Consider the following 18,268-nt stretch of genomic DNA (forward strand, 5'->3'; position numbering starts at 1 on the left):
ATACTTTTAGCTCCTTTATCGAAAATCAGGTGTCCATCGGTTTGTGGGTTAAATTCAGGGTCTTCTATTCAATTCCATTGGTCGACTTCTCTGTTTCTATGCCAGTACCAAGCTGTTTTCAATACTGTAGCTCTGTAATAAAATTTGAAGTCAGGGATGGTAATGCCTCCAGAAGTTCCTTTAAAAATGAAATTGAAGAGGTCTATGTGTAGTCTAGTTGGACATGGATGACACAAGGAGGAGAAAGCTATTGTCTGATTCTCAGAGGCTACAAACAGAGATTCAAAGTGGACTGCATCATTACATGCTATCAAAAGCCATTAGGAATTAAAATAAAGGTCAGTAAGGAAAGACAAAAAATATAATATGCCACTAAAATAGATTCTGTGGAGTTGCAGATAATTGGGGTAAGCCAAAGGCATTATAAAATGTACTGGAATAACAGAAGTTTGAATAGAATGCAATATTTAATAGAGAATAAGGGTAGAAAGTTTTCATTTATATAGGTTCCTTACCCTTTGGCCCACAGTTCTTCAGATAATCCTGATCATGATTTTCTTTTATTTTCTTTGTTTAGGGTGGCAGCAGGACAGGAAGGCACCTATATATTGAATGAGGGTTTTTGTGCATGATGGATCAGCTCTGCACCACAGATCTGAACCATTACCATAACATAATGCAGCTTAGTATATCAGCATTTTTATTTTTATAAAAATCCAATTAATAAAACATAAGCCCTCAACCATAAAAAATAAAATTAAGTAGATTTATTTTTCCACTTAAGTAGACTGTTGAAAACACTAAAATGATAGGCACAGAATATCATCAGAACAAAATAACAATTTATTTTCAAAAAGAAGTATGATTACTTAGAATCTGCTCAAGGTTCTGCTTCTAATAATTAGAATATAGGTCTTCCATTTTCATCTTTTTTGTTGTTAATTTTCTCCTTTCAAATAATTTCTACATAAACATGTTCTCTTCATAAGCTAATCTAGGCTTCATTTTTTGTGCTGTAGCCAGAGTTGACCCGATTCCTGATTATATAGACTTCTATTTTGAGAGAGTCTCACAATTTTTAAAATCAGTATCCAAGAGAGTATTATTTTAGAAAAAGAAACCCATCAATAAGGTGCCTAGAAATTGTCAGAAGTCATATCCAATCGGGTTTCTGTTTGTTTCAATCAATCTGCTACTGGAGACCTCGATGACATTAAGAAAGGGAGTCACTTGAAAATGACAGTGAATAGTTAAATTGAAAGAAAGACAGATTGGTAAGCCATCTGTGGCCTGACTAGCATTGGGAAGAAACTAGATCATCTGGCTCTCTGTCACTGCTCTAATTTATAATTCCCAGCAAATAACTACACTGCCATTTTCAGGCTTGTTCTCTTGCCTCTCCTGCATAAAGCCTAAATAAACATATGCAGGTCTTATAACTCAAGTAGTCTCCACACTTCAATTTCTTCATCTATAAATGATGATAGTGCTCATACCCACCTCACAATGTTATGTGAGGATTTGCTGAGACAGAGTGTGGCAAGGTTCTGAAAGTAATGAATATTGTAACTGACAAAAGGCCTTAGTGTTACATAAATATAGACCTGCATATTATTTTAACTAATATTAGTGGTGCTAGGGATGGAAACCAGGGCCTCAGATATTCAAAGCAATAGCCATACTACTGAGCTATCTTATCAATCTATATTCTACTTCTTATTGTCTAGTATCTTATGGAAAATAGTCTGTCAATCTTGCCATACTTACTGTATTTGACATTAAATTATCCTTAAATAATTGTTTTTCTCAATTATACTTAAGGTAGGCATATGTTTAAATCACCTTTGAACTCACAAACCTATGTGTAGGTTTGTGTATAAAACACTGACATTTACTAAGATCTTTCCATTATTTGTTCCTACTCACTACTAGGGTATGAAGTGAAATGTCAAATCTTTAGCTAAAAGTAAAACAAATCATGCCTGTTCTTTTTATGTGTAAAAGAAAAGTGGTAGCTTTGAACAATCAATCCAGTCTCATTATTTATATACACCAAAATTTTAGCTAATATTACTGAACAGGCCATATAGGTTTCCCTCAAGAGATCACAGTGTACAGGGTTCTTTAATTTGCAGTATGTTTTCTGCAATCTATTATATTATTTACTATTATATTCATTTTTCTCTCATTACATTAACAGACATCAAGTCTTGCTTGCCTTACAAATATGGAAAGCCAAAGCCAAACCCAATTGCAGTTACATGTGTAATAGTTGAGTATTTAATAAAGGACAGCAGAAGCAGTCTGGTTCACTAATAATGGTCATGACTGTGCACAAGAAAACAATGACTATTTACTTAGTAATCATTTAATATTCAATTTATAAACATTAGGCGTATAAAATGTGTTACAGTGAGTTCTCTTAAGTGAAGAATGGATATCCCCATCACTGTGCTTCAAAGACTTCCCACTTAAAACTACATCTTCAAAGCAGCATGGGTTTTGTGTTCCTGAGTTATTTAAGAAAGAAAATTCGATTGTAATATAAAGCATGCCTTAATTGCTACATCTAATTATCAAGAACAGTAAATAACTCTCAAGTTAATTGACTTAAACATAAGAAAATGAATAATTAATGATAACAGACTAAAATTTCAGCAATACAATGTCAAGCAGAACAAAAAAAAAAAAAGAAGAGAAGAAAAAAAACCTTTAACCTTACCTAGCCATTGATTTTACCCAGATCACCTACAAGTCTTCTGGAGAAAATATCTGTCAGTAGAAATTACCTTTTTAACGTGAGATTTCATTGGGCTTTAAGCTAATGCTGGTAATATATTCTGAATTAATTGGATGAATGGAATTAAATATTAATAAAACATCACTATTTTAGTTAAGTCTTGATCTTATTAAATATCTCTTGCCAGTCACTAATTATTTTTGTCTCCCCATACCTTGTTTTCCTCTCTCACCATATCATTCCTTTTTAAAATACCAAAAACCATTTCATTTTGGAATTCAGGGAGTATTTTCTTTTTATGCCTCAAATGACAACTGTTCTTTGAAATGTGTTAACTAATCCAAAGGGTTCAACTACTACACTTGGAACCTTGTTCATGCAACTGAAAGAGCCAGTCTAGGAAGAGGTTTTGAGCAGAAATGTCAAGATCTGGGAAATTCTACTATGTTGTCAAAATGTAGACATTTTCCCTATTGTGACATGCTCTTCATTTTTTAATGCAATTAGATTTTTAACAGCTCACTTGCTCTAATGTCAGAGAACTGTTCACTCAAGAGATTTTGTCTAACCATTTGAGTTAGCCATAAAATTCTAGCAAGTTAGTGATCTATGCATAAATAGATGGATGGAGAAAGGGACTACATTTCTCTTATATTTCTCTTTCCACAGCACAATTACATCCTATATCATTTGCAACGTTAGACAATGGGGACAGAGAGAAGAGTAGGACATTATATACTGGCTTGAGAAACATGCTATGGAAAACTGACTTTTTTATAAAAGCATGTGGAACCAAGATGAGGAAGGTTTGGTAGCACAGAATTAAATGTAGGAAGAAGGAAAGAGGTGAATTGGCAGCCCATATGTGAAAAAAGCTAACAATCATATCATACTTTCTAAACAGCAAGAACTCACCATTGCTACTGATAGACGTCCACTCTGTTATCACGGAGGTATTTTTCTATTGTAAAATTCCATCTGGCGCCTCTTATACAAGTAGCCATGGCCGGTTTAACAAACAAGCTTGGCAAAGCAGTGGCATACATAAACTAAAGCTAATTCAAAACCTCCATACTCAGAAATCACCATCTAAGAAAAGAACCATGTCTCCATTACCAGTGAAGAAAAATAATCCCTTAGAGTGGCTTTGAACATCTATGTCACTTGGAACCTCTTCCACCCCTTCTGGCAAAGAGTCAGAAAGAGTACTATCAGTGCTACAGACTAGGTCAAATAAGAAAATCCTTTTTTTCTCTTTGCTGCAATCCTATAGTTTGGCTATTTAATGGATTCTATTGATTTCACTGACTTCCTAGCTTGAGAGGCAGAACAGTGATAATAGCTTATATCTACCTTTGTGTTTTTCTACTAGCTCATTATTTACTTCTATATACATACAATAATTATTTAAATTTTTATTTTATAATATCCTTGCATTTTCAAACCATGTTTATCTCATGATTTCATAAGTCAAAATATATAATGTTTAAGTTCAGTTGAATTTTGTTTTAAAAAGAACATGGAATTTTCTGAGTTTTAATTTTTACACCAAACACATTATTTCAGTGATAGGCATCTGGCTATTCTTGTATTTTTATGCATATTGGAATTGTGTTCTTTCTTCCTTTTAACACCCTGCTATTAAATGGTTTTATTAGAAATATGTATTTTTATCTTTTGCAAGAAAAAAAATCTTGAAGGAATACCTAGGAGTAGAATTGCTGCATAATGGGGTATGTGTATATTTAACTTTCTTAGATTATTACAAATATTTCCAAAGTGGCTATAGTAATTTATGCTCCACTAAATCCTCTGATAATATCATCGTTCATCATTCTTGATGCTGTTTACTACTGAAATTAGTATTTTATATGGTATCTCTTTGAATTTCACCTTTTAAAAATGTTTCATTTGTCATGAGTATATGTAGTATGTGTGTGTGTGTATGTGTGTGTGTGGTTTACATGTGTATGGGCATGTGTGTGTCATGGCACACTTGTGGAAGTCAGCAGAAAATGTGTTATACCTGCCTCTCTCCTTCCACCATGTGGATTCTCAGAATCTAACTCAAATGTTCAGCTTTAGTAGCTAGAGTGGATACCCTCTGAGCAATTTCACCTGTCCTTATGTATTGCGTTACATATTTTACATTAAACTGCTGTGTAAATTATTAGTACAAGCCTCTGTGTACATGTTTGATACTCATCTGCAGATTTTTATATTCTGTAACCCAGCATATCTTTTGCTCAATTTATTTCACTTATTTTTGAGAATTTCATCCATTCATGTGATGTGTTTTGAATAACTCAAATCCCTATTTCCTCCACTCAAATGCTTCTTTGATCCCTGCCACATCTTTTCTGTCACAATATCATATGCTCTTTTGGTTCAAACCTACTGAGCTCACTTAGTGCTGCCCGGATGTACATGGGTTTATGGGTAGCCTCTAAGGGCCTATATACTTTTAAAGAAAACTAACTCTCCTTCCTCTAGATGTCAAAAACTGCCAATAGTTCGTCATCTAGGGGTGGGACTTCTTTTGTGATGCCCCCCACACACACAGACACACACATTCTGGGATTTTGACAATCATGATCTCTTATAGGCATTGCACATGCACTACCAGACACTGTAAGTTCATGTCTGTACTGTCCCTGCCATGTCCAGAAAGTACTGTTTTACTTTAGATATCCACTATTTTTGATTATCACAATCACTTCACTTCCTCTACCATGATGTTCCCTGAGCCTTGCAGTAGAAGGTATAGTATTGTTGTCCCATTTAGAGGGAAGCATTCTGAAGTTTCTTCTATCTACACTTGTTTAGTTGTGACTCAATTGTTAAGAATATAGACAGTATAGTCAATATTTTTCTTTGGGGATACTGTTCAATATGATTTAAAAAGTTGTTCATGTACCCTAAAATGATTAGTACATAAGTTTTATAGTTTATGTAAGTTGCACTTAAGTTTGATTTTCACATCAAAGCACTTATTCCATCTAGAGTTGAGTTTTGTACATATCCTGAGATAGTTAACTCATTTTTATTTTTTTTTTGCTATATAATGAATCTTTTACGTTAATTAACGGAATAGTTCATCTTTTAATTAAAGACCTTCTCAATATCACCATTAAATATCAGCATTTCTAACATTAATGATATTAAGCTACCTGCCAAAATATAATTTGAAATCTTCCCTCCTAATATATAAAAGGTGGATTCATTTTCTCTAAATGAGGCACTTGCAATAAAATAGAACATTTCAAAAGTTCATTCAAGTGAAAAAAGGCAAGGTTCTGTATATACTTTCCACCCCATCATTTGTCAGCCAGGCTTCTGCTTTGTAAGGTAAAGTCATGGGGAAGAAGTGACTGAGGCAGTGAATCTCCTCTGTGTTTGTGCCGCTAACCATAGTCAGTTTATGAGATATTTGGCAGGAGCTGAAGAGGATAAGATATTTAATTTCGCTGAATGCTGTCAGATGGCTAGGTCATGAAACGTGCTAAGGAAATTCACTGAGCGTGGATTTTTATAAATTTAAAGAACTCTGAGGGGCTAAACTTTTTGGACACTCCCCCCATGATTCATAATATTGTACTTTCTCACTGATCTGACAAGATATCTGACCACACTGAACGTACAACATGAAGGAGAAGAAAAAGCAATGTTGATACGATCAGAGAAGTATAGCTATTTAAACATAAAATGATAGCAGACATCACTGGTGACTAGATGAATTACATATTTCAGGATGATATTGAACTCATTTTTACATATAAAGGTATTTGTGAAAAGGTTGCTATCATTTTGAGGAGGAAATTACTCTCCCGTTTCCTCCATCCCCCTCCCTTTCCCTCTCCAGTTCAAAGAGCAGTCAGGCTTCCCTGACCTGTGGGGAGTCCAAGGTCCTTCCCGCTCCATCCAGGTCTAGGAAGGTGAGCATCCAAACAGACTAGGCTCCCACAAAGCCAGTACATGCAGTAGGATCAAAACCCAGTGCCATTGTCCTTGGCTTCTCAGTCATCCTTATCAGCCACGTTCAGAGAGTCCAGTTTGATCACATGCTCCATCAGTCCCAGTCCAGCTGGCCTTGGTGAGCTCCCATTAGATCAGCCCCACCGTCTCAGTGGATGGGCACACCCCTCGCTGTCCTGACTTCCTTGCTCATGTTCTCCCTGCTTCTGCTCCTCATTGGAACCTTGGGAGCTCAATCCAGTGCTCCAATGTGGATCTCTGTCTCTAGCTTCATCCATTGCTAGATGAAGGTTCTCTGGTGATATGAAAGATGTTCATCAGTATGGCTATAGGATAAGGCCATTTCAGGCTCCCTCTCCTCAGCTGCCCAAGAATCTAGCTGGGGATATCTCCATGGATATCTGGGGACATCTCTAGAGTCAAGTCTCTTGCCAACCCTAAAATGGCTCCCTTAATTAAGATCTATACTTCCCTGCTTCCATATCCACCCTTCCTCCATCCCAACCATCCCATTCCCCCAAGCTTTCCCCATCCCCCTTCTCACTTTTTTCTCCCCATCTCCCCTTACCCCCACCAAGTTTCCAATTTTTGCCTAGCAATCTTGTCTTCTTCCAATATCCAGGAGGATAAGTATATGTTTTTCTTTGGGTGCACCTTCCTATTTAGCTTCTCTAGGATCATGGATTATAGGCTCAATGTCCTTTATTTATGGCTAGAATCCACTTATGAGTGAGTACATACAATATTCATCTTTTTGGGTATGGGTTACCTCACTCGGGATAGTGTTTTCTATTTCCATCCATTTGCATGCAAAATTCAAGATGTCATTTGTTTTTACCGCTGAGTGATACTCTAATGCATATATATATCCCATACATTCTTTATCCATTCTTCCATTGAGGGGCATCTAGGTTGTTTCCAGGTTCTGGCTATTAAAAATAATGCTGCTATGAACATAGTTGTACTATGATAGAGCACCTCTTGGGTATATTCCCAAGAGAGGTATTGCTGGATCCTGGGGTTGATTCCGAATTTCCTGAGAATCGGCCATACTGATTTCCAAAGTGGTTGCACAAGTTTGCATTCCCACCAGCAATGGATGAGTGTTCCCCTTACTCCACATCCTCTCCAGCAAAGGCTATCATTGATGTTTTTGATTTTAGCCATTCTGACAGGTGTAAGATGGTATCTCAAAGTTGTTTGATTTGCATTTCCCTAATCGCTAAGGAGGTTGAGCATGACCTTAAGATATAAATCATATTTCAAATTTGTTTAGCAAGAAAATAAAATTAAAACATAAAGCCAAGAAGTATATAAAGTATATCTTTGCAACACACAGCCATATTTTAATTTTGTAAGGTTAAATACAAATTAATAAGAAAAAAGAATGAAAATTATTAAAATAATAGACAGGCATCATGAAAAGGAAATTAACCATTGAAGAAATATATGTGGAAAACATATACATAAGATGATTTAATTTTTAAAATATGAAGTACCATATTAATAATACCTATAATTTGAAGGATTGGCAAAAATACAAGTGTGAAATGTCAATAAGTGGAGAATTTCAAAAGCTATTAAGAAGAGTAAAAATCACAATAGTATTTGAGAGTATCGTTTTGAACATTCCTTACAATGCACACACATTATAAGTCAATAATCTTTTGGGGGGAAATTCTCCACTCCATTAGTCTCTATCTCTGAAGATCAGGAAGCAGAAGCACTGACTGTCCTTTGCTTACATAGTAGAAGAGTGAGAAAAGTTGCTTGTGAATTCCAAGAAGCAGTTTGTCTTACAAACTGAAAGACTGAACTGTCTAATACCTGAAGACTATATCTCTCTCCGGACCAAAAGGTGCGTATGACGACTTTCTACCCAAGGCAATTTTTTTCTTATGACTGGAGTTTCTCACCTGAGAGGCAATTTGTTCTGTGTGAAGATATCATGTAGCATTCTTGGAATCATATTGTAAGAATCTAATTTAAAGATTTTTTTTTTGGCTTTTTTTGAGACAGGGTTTCTTTCTGTAGCTTTGACTCTCCTGGAACTCACTCTATAGACCATTCTGGACTCAAACTCACAGAGATGCAGCTACATGGCAAATTAAAGATGTTTTACCTACACAAACCCAAAGATTTCTTACAATATGGAACATTAGAAAGCTTGATTTGCAAGTAAGGTGAAGAAATCTCTGATTTTAAATCCACATTGACAAATATCAGTCCTTAAAACTTTACCTTATTATGACACTATAACAAAATGCTATTTGCACAAATTTATTAATGCCAGTAAGTTTTATTGCTTAAATCTACCTAAAAGATTATGAAAAGAAGTTAGTAACATTACATGCACACAGTAGAATACTATGAAGCAGCATAAAGGAATATATGGACTTGGTAAGTACTAAAATATCTACGACTACTTCATTTTAAGCATAAATACAAGTTATAAACATTATAATATAGTAATTCTTAGTAAGAAATCTCACTCAGCCAGTACACATACATATCTAGATAGTTACATATGATTATATTAGTAATGGCTAGCAAAAATTAGTGCAAGAAGGGGAAGGATAGATTTAAAATGATTTACTTATCTTTAATTCCTTGTTTTCCTAAAATGTTCATGTGTTATTTGTGTATTTAAAAAAAAATCGATGATTCACGCTTTAAAAAAAAAAAAACCTGCAGCTGCCTTTGGAATTCATATATCAGGAAGTATCTGAATTATCAAACATCTGACCCATTACTGAAGCTCATTTCAAAGAGGAACTGATTGAGCTGAAAGTAAACTATACCCACTACATAGACATAATGTCCTTCAAATTCTGGAGAGGAAATATAATTATACAAATAATTCTAAAATTTCTGACTATGAGGCCAAACTCCAAGCTATGCTTGGGACCATCTGGCTTTCTGAAAGCACATTTTCCCTTATGTAGCTTTTGAAATCACTGTTAACAGCGTAAGAAGTAGAAAGTTAGGATTTGGAGTTTGATTAAATTCATTATTGTCTCCATAATAAGACCTCTATTCATAGCAATATTTCCATTGACTTGTAACTGGACACTTCATACAGGGCTTAAAAATAAGTTTATGTATTAAACCCCACACACAAATAGTGGGAGACTTCAACATCCCACTCTCATCACTGAACGGGTCTGTCAGACAGAAAATTAACTGACAAATAATTGAAATAACAGATTCTATGACACAAACGAACATCTAAAGAACATTCCATCCAAACAGAAAAGACTGTCTACACCTTCTTCTCAGCACCTCATGAAACCTTCTAAAAAACTGACCACATACTAGGTAACAAAAAACCCTCAACAGATACAAAAAAAATAGAATAACTCCATGTATTTTATCAGATTACCATGGCTTAAAATTAGAATTCAACAGCAACACTAATTCCAGAATGCCCACCAACATGTGGAAATGAAAAAAAAAAATGCTCGCCAGAAACATCAATCGGTCAAGAAAGAAATAAAGGAAGGAATTAAAGACTTCCTAAAATTCAATGAAAGTGACCACACAGCATACCCAAATACATGAGACACACAGAAAGCAGGGTTAAGAGGAAAGTTTATAGTACTAAATGCCTACATAAAGAAGCTGGAAAAAGCCGGGCGATGGTGGCGCACGCCTTTAATCCCAGCACTTGGGAGGCAAAGGCAGGTGGATCTCTGTGAGTTCGAGACCAACCTGGTCTACAGAGCTAGTTCCAGGATAGGCTCCAAAGCCACAGAGAAACCCTGTCTCGAAAAATAAAACAAAAAACAAAACAAAACAAAAAAAAGCTGGAAAAATCCCACATTAGTGAATTAACAGAACATTTGAAAACTCTAGAACAAAAATATACAAACTCACCCAGGAGAACTAGACAGCATGAAATAATAAAATTGAGAACTTAAGTCAACAAAATAGAAACAAAGAAAACAATATTAATGAGAATTAATGAGAAAAGGAATTAGTTCTTCTAGAAAATCAACAAAAAAGAAAAACCTTTATCCAAACTAACCAAAAAAACAGAGAGAAAACATTCAAATTAACAAAATCAGAAATGAAAAGGGGGAAACAACAACAGACATGGAGAAAATCCAGACAATCATTAGGTCATATTTTGAAAACCTGTACTTCACAAAATTAAAAATTTAAGGGAAAAGGACAACTTTCTGGATAAATATCACTTACCAAAATTAGATCAAGACCAGATAAGCAAATTAAACAGACCTATAGCTGCAAAAGAAATATAAAAACAGTCAGCAAAAGTCTCCCAACCAAAATGTCCAGGACCACATGGTTTCAGTGAAGAATTACACAAGATTTTCAAAGAAGAAATAAGATCAATACTCCTCAAATTGTTCCATACAAAAGAAAGAGAAGGAACATTACCAAACTCCTTTTAAGAGGCTACAATTACCCTGATATAATAACCACATAAAGACATTAGTAAGAAAGAGAATTAACTTCCATTCTCACTCACGAACATTGATGCAAAAATACTCAATAAAATATTGGCAAACTGAATCCATGAACACATCAGAAAATTCATCCACTATGATCAAGCCAGCTTCATCCCAGAGATGCAGGGATGGTTTGACATACAAAAATCTGTCAATGTAACCCACCATATAAACAAACTGAAAAACAAAAACCACATGATCATCTCATTAGATGCTGAAAAAGCCTTTGACAAAATACAACATCCCTTCATGATAGGTCTTGGAGAGAACAGGGATACAAGGAACACACCTAAACATAATAAAGGAAATATACAGCCAGCCAACAGCCAACATCAAAATAAATGGAGAGAAACTCCCAGCAATCCCACTGAAATCTGGCACAAGACAAGGTTGTCCACTCTATCCATATTTATTCAATATAATTTTTGAGGTTCTAGTTAGAGCAATAAGACAACAAAAGGAAATCAAGGGAATACAAATCGGAAAAGAAGTTAAACTCTCACTATTGGCTAATGATATGATAGTTTACATAAGCGAACAAAAATCTACCAAGAAACCTCTACAACTCATGAAACACTTTCAGCAAAGTTTTAGGATACAAAATTAACTCATAAACATCAGTAGCCCTCCTTTACACAGATGATAAATGATCAGAGAAAAAATTCAGAGAAACATCACCCTTCACAATAACCACAAATAGCATAAAATATCTCGAAGTTACTCTAACAAAACAAATAGAAGACATGTATGACAGGAACTTTAAACCTTTGAAGAAAGAAATTGAAGACAAAAAATGGAAAGTTCTCCCATGCTCTTAAATAGGTGGAATTAACATAGTAAAAATGACAGTCTTACCAAAAGCAACCTATAAATTCAATACAATGCCCAGCAAAATTCTTCACAGATCTCGAAAAAAAAGTACTAAACTTTATAGCAAAAGCAATCCTTTACAAAGGAACTTCTGCAGACATCACAATCCCTGACTTCAAACTCTAATACAGAGCTACAGTACTGAGAAAAGCCTGGTATTGCCGTAAAGACAGACAGGATTTTTTTTTTTAATTGAAGACCCAGATAGTAATTCACACACCTTTGAACACCTCATTTTTGACAAAAAAAAGCAAAAAATATCAAATGGAACAAAAAGCATATTCAGCAAATGGTGCTGGCATAAGTTGATATCAACATGTAGAAGAGTAAAATAGACCCATATCTATCACCACATACAAAACTCAAGTTCAAATGGATCAAAGACTTCAACATAAAGCCAACCACACTGAACCTCATAAAAGAGAAAATGTAAAGTACATTTGAACTCATTGGTACAGGAGACCACTTCCTAACTATAGCCCCAGTAGCACTAACACTGAGAGAAACAATAAATGGGACCTCCTGAAACCGAAAGCTTTTGTAAAGCAAAGGACAAGGTCAACAAGACAAAACACCAGCCTACAGAATGGGAAAAGATCTTCCCCAACCCCACAAGAGACAGAGGGCTGATCTCAAAAATACATAAAGAGCTTAGGGAATTGGTCATCAGAAGAACAAATAATCCAATTTTAAAAAATGGGATATAGACCTAAACAGAGAACTCTCAACAGAGGAATCTAAAATGGCTAAAAGACACTTAAGGAAATGCTTAATATCCTTAGTCATCAGAGAAATACAAATCAAAAACCCCGATGAAAACTTATGCTGGAGAGGATGTGGGGTAAAGGAAACACTCCTCATCGCTGGTGGGAGTGCAAACTGGTCCAGCCCCTTTGTATACTAGTATGGCGATTTCTCAGAAAATTGGGAAACAACCTTCCTCAAGGCCTAGCAATATCACTTTTGGCTATACAGCCAAAAGTATGCTCAATTGTACCACAAGGACATGTGGTCAACTATGATCATAGCAGTAGCATTGTTTGTCATAGCAAGAACCTGGAAGCAACCTAAATGCCCCTTGACTGAAGAATGGATAAGGAAAATGTGGTTCATTTGCACAATGGGGTACTTTACAGCAGAAAAAAATAACGAGATCTTGAAATTTGCAGGCAAATGGATGGATCTAGAAAACATCTTACTGAGTAAGATAACCCAGACCCAGACAAATATTATATTTACCCACTCATAAATGGCTTTTATACATAAAGCAAAAAAAAAACAGCCTACAAATCACAACCCCAGAGAACCAAGACAACACTTCGGACCCTAAGAGAGACTTACGTTGATCTACTCTACATTGGAAGTAGAAAGGGACAAGATCTCCTGAGTAAATTTAGAGCATGGGACCATGGGAGTGGGTAGAAGTAGGAGAGAGAAACAGAGAAGGACATAGAAAAATGTATAGCTAAATAAAATCAATAAAAAATAAAAAATAGGTTTATGTTGATTTTCTGTTGATGCTTAAATTTATATTTCAAAATATGGAAGGCTATAGCTTTCCATAATCAACATGTATACTATGTGGTTATTATTTCTTTTTTTCTAGTAATTATCTTTAAGTTACCAAAAAATAAAATATCAATGTATTTCTTGAAGCTTTTAAAATTATTTCTTTTATTTTTTGAGATTGTAATATAAATTTATACTTACGCCCTTCTTAATTAGAGCTCCTCTGTTTGTTGATTTCCCCAGAGAGATGACTTGCACCCTCTCTACTGTTTCCCCACTCCACACCCACAACATGTAAATGCTCCCTTTTTCTATCCTGGTTTCTGCAGTTATTCCAGGCAATGTATTTAGATATGAAGTTTTGTAGATAGGAGCTGAAGATGAGAAAGAACATGTGAAGTTCATCTTTCTTCATCAGGGGTGTCTCATTAAATATTATTTTTTTAAGTTCCATCCATTTACTGTTCTCAGATTTTATACCATCATTCTATCTTACATTGTCAGTTCTCTTGCTATTCTTTGTATTACTGTATATAATAGTATATTGTTTTTTTCAAGACAGGGTTTCTCCATGTAGCCTTGGCTATTATGTAACTCACTCTGTAGAACAGGGTAGCCTTGAACATGGAGATCTCCCTGCCTCTGCCTCCTATGTGCTGAGATTAAAGAACATTCTTAATAGGATCATGTTTGCCCAGAAATTAAGGCCAACAATTGACAAATAGGACTCATAATTCTAAAACAGTGTCAGTACAGCCAAGGAAACAAATACTCAAGTGAAAGGGAAGGTCACAGAGCAGGAGAGAATCATCTAAATTCATGGATTCATATGCAAAACATATAACAGAATACAAGAGACAGAACCAAGAATCTCAGGCATTGAAGACAGTACAGAAGAAATACATACAATGGACAAAGACAATGTGAAATCTAAAAAAAAAAAATCCAAATCCTCACACAAAACAGCCAGGAAAGCTGGGAAACTATGAAAAGACCAAATCTAAGAACAAAAATGGAACGAGAAATTTTAAGCACAAAGGCACAGAAAGTACTTTTAACAAAATCATAGGAGAAAATTCCTAACCTAAAGAAAGACATGCCTCTCTAGGCTCACGAAATGTAGGCTCAATGTCCTTAATTTATGGCTAGAATGCACTTATGAGTGAGCCTATAAAGGTACAAAAAGCTTAGAGAACACCAAATAGATTGCACTAGAAAAGAAAGATCCCCCCTCACATAATAACCAAAACATTAAACACACAAAACAACAAGAGAATGTTAAAAGTTGGAAGAGAAAAAGGCAAAAAAAACCTATAAAGATAGAACTATTAGAATTACATATGACATCTCAATGGAGACTTGAAAAGATAGAAGGGCCTCGGCAATGTGCTGCAGACTCTCAGAGACTAACTACAGATATGACCTACTATACCCAGGAAAACTTTCAATCTACCATGGATGGAGAAAAGAATATTCAATGAAAAAAGTCAAATTTAAACAATATCTATCCATACATCCAGCCCTGCAGAAGGTACTAAAAATAAATCTTCAACCTAAAGAGATTAATTACACTCACAAAAACACAGCCAAGGAATAATCTCACACCTGCTTAACCCAAAGAATTAAAATACACGCACACACAGACACACACACACACACAGGGACACTACCACCATAAAAAGTACAAAATATAACAGGAATTAAAAATCATTGATCATTGATATCTCTTAATATCAATGTAGTCACTCCCCCAATAAAAAGGCATAGACTAACTAAATGGATGCTAAAAAAGAATTTGGCTATATCCAACACCCATTCATGATAAAAGTTTTAGGGGGATCAAAGATAAAAGGAACATACCTAAATATAATAAAAGCAATATACATCAAGGTGATGTCCAATATCAAATTAAATAGGAAGAAATTTAAAGGAATTCCACTAAAATCAGGAACAAGACAAGACTTTCCACTCTCTCCATATCTATTCAATGAATACTTGATAATTTAACTAGTGCAAAGAGGCAACTAAAAGGAGATCAATGGCATTAAAAATCAGAAAGGAAGAAGTCAAAGTATCATTATTCCCAGATGATATGATATTATACATAGGTAACTGCAAACATCCAATTCAATACAATCCATACTAAAATACCAACACAATTCTTTACAGACATTAAAAGAACAATACTCAACTTCACATGGAAAAATAAAAAAACCTAGGATAGTTAAATCAATCCTGTATAATAAAAGAACATCCAGAGGTATCATCATCTCTGACTTCAAGCTTTACTACAGAGCTATAGAAATAAAAGCAGCATGACATTAGCATAAAAAAGACAGGTGCATCAATGGAATCGATTTGAAGTCCCAGATATAAATCCACACAACTAGAGATACCTAATTTTCAACAAAAAGCCAAAATTATATAATAGACAAAAAGAAAGTATCTACAAATAATAGTGCTGGCATAACTGTGTTTTGGCATGTAGAGGAATGCAAATAGATCCATTTTCTATCACCCTGTATAACAATAAAGTCCAAGGGATAGAAGACCTCAACATAAATCCAGATATACTGAACCTTATAGAAGAGAAAATGGATGATAGCCTTGAACACATTATTAGCACAGGACACAAATTGTTGAATAGAATACCACTAGCACAGACACTAAGATTGACAGTAAGTTAGACCTCAGGAAACTGAAAAGCTTCTATAAGGCAAAGGCTACTATCAAAAAGATAAAACAACAGTCTACAGAATAAGAAAAGATGTTAACCAACCCCACATCCAATCAGAGGGCTGATTTTACAAATATATAAAGAAGTCAAGAAACTAGACATAAAAAAATTCAATTTTAAAATGGGGTACAAGCTGAAATGGCCAAGAAACACCCAAATATCCCTAGTCACCAGGAATATGCAAATCAAAATGGCTAAGATCAAAACCACAAATTACAGCTTATGGTGGAGTTGATGTGGAATAAGGGGAACAACCATCCATTGCCTCTGAGAGTACAAACTTATACAACCACTTTACAAAACAATGTAGTAAGGAACAGTGGGCAGTGTTCCAGCCCAGCTCCACACGGCTAGCTTTACCTGAAATAATTACACAGAGACTGTATTATTTTAAACACTGCCTGGCCCATTAGTTTTAGCCTCTTACTGGCTAACTCTCACATCTTGCTTTACCCCATTGCTAATAATGTGTGTGGCACCACGAGGTGGCTTACCAGGTAAGATCTTAACCTGAGTCTGTGTTGGATGGGAGAGTCATGGCGACTCCCTGACTCAGATTTCTTTCTCCCAGAATACTGTTCAGTCTACTCCACCTACCTAATTTCCTTTCCTATAAAAAGGCCAAGGCAGTTTCTTTATTTAACCAATGAAATCAACACAAAACAGATGACTCTCCTCCATTAAAACAATATGCTGGTTTCTCAGAAATTTGGGAAATGATCTAACCCAAGACCCAAGGATACCATTCTTAGGAGTATATCCAGAGGATGCTTATTCATACCACAAGGACACTTATTCAACTATATTCATAGTATCTTTATTTGTAATATCCAGAAGTTAGAAACAACTTAGATATACTGAAACTGAAGAACAGATAAAGAAAATATTGTACATTTACACAATGGAGTATTACTAAGATGTTAAAAAAATAACAATATCATGAAATCTGAAGGGAATTTGATGTTACTAGAGAAAATCATTTTGAGTGAGGTAACCCACACCCAGATAGATAAACATGATATTTGCTCACTTATAAGTGTATATTAGCTGTAAGTAAAGGATAATCATGTAACAATCCACAGATCCAGAGAGACTAAGTAGTGAGAAGGGTTAAAAAGGGGTTCCTAAGGTCTCCCTAGGAAGGGGAAATAAAAGAGGTACTGTGGGAGGACTGGGGGTATATGGGGATGGGATAAGTTTGGGTAGATGGAAGGGGAAAATACTTAAAGAGATGATTGGAAAGCGGGAACATTTTGAAGTCAGATAAAACATATTGCAAGGAAAATTTCCATCAATCTACAAAAATAACCTTAGTTAAGACTTCTACCAACAGTTAATATGTAGCCTGGACTGATCATCTCCTGTGACAAAACTTCCAGCAGAGGGATTGGATCACCAACCCAACAACATGAACTTCAATCTACAGTCCGTCCTGCTTATGAGATATGCTGGTGGCACAGAGATTGTGGGAGTGACCAAGGAATGACTGGTCCAGCCTGAGATCTGCCACAAAAGTAAGCCCCACATCTGACAGTGCTTAGAACACCAAGACCCAGAGACTGGAAGGCCCAGAGATATAGGAAAGAATCAAACAGGACCTAAAAGAGAAATAAATGACAACAAAATAATGCCTAACAATATTCTGTTGTGTTCATAGATTGGTGCCTACCCCAATTTTTACCAGAGAGCCTTCATCCAGTAACTGATGGAAACATATGCAGACACCCACAGTCATACATTAGGCTGAGCTCAAGAAATCCTGCTGAAGAGGTGGAAAAGGGTTTTATGACTGAGAGGTTTCAAGAACATCACAAGAAAACAAATAGAATCAACTAATCTGAGCTCATAGGAGATCACAGGACCTGAACCAACAACCAAGTAGCCTGTGTGGGACTGACCCAAGACCTCTCCATAAATGTAACAGTTGTGTAGCTTTGTCTGCTTGCAGAACTCTTTGGCTGGTTT

The sequence above is a fragment of the Microtus ochrogaster genome, chromosome X, assembly GCF_000317375.1.
Source record: "Microtus ochrogaster isolate Prairie Vole_2 chromosome X, MicOch1.0, whole genome shotgun sequence".
In the NCBI taxonomy this organism is placed as follows: domain Eukaryota; kingdom Metazoa; phylum Chordata; class Mammalia; order Rodentia; family Cricetidae; genus Microtus; species Microtus ochrogaster.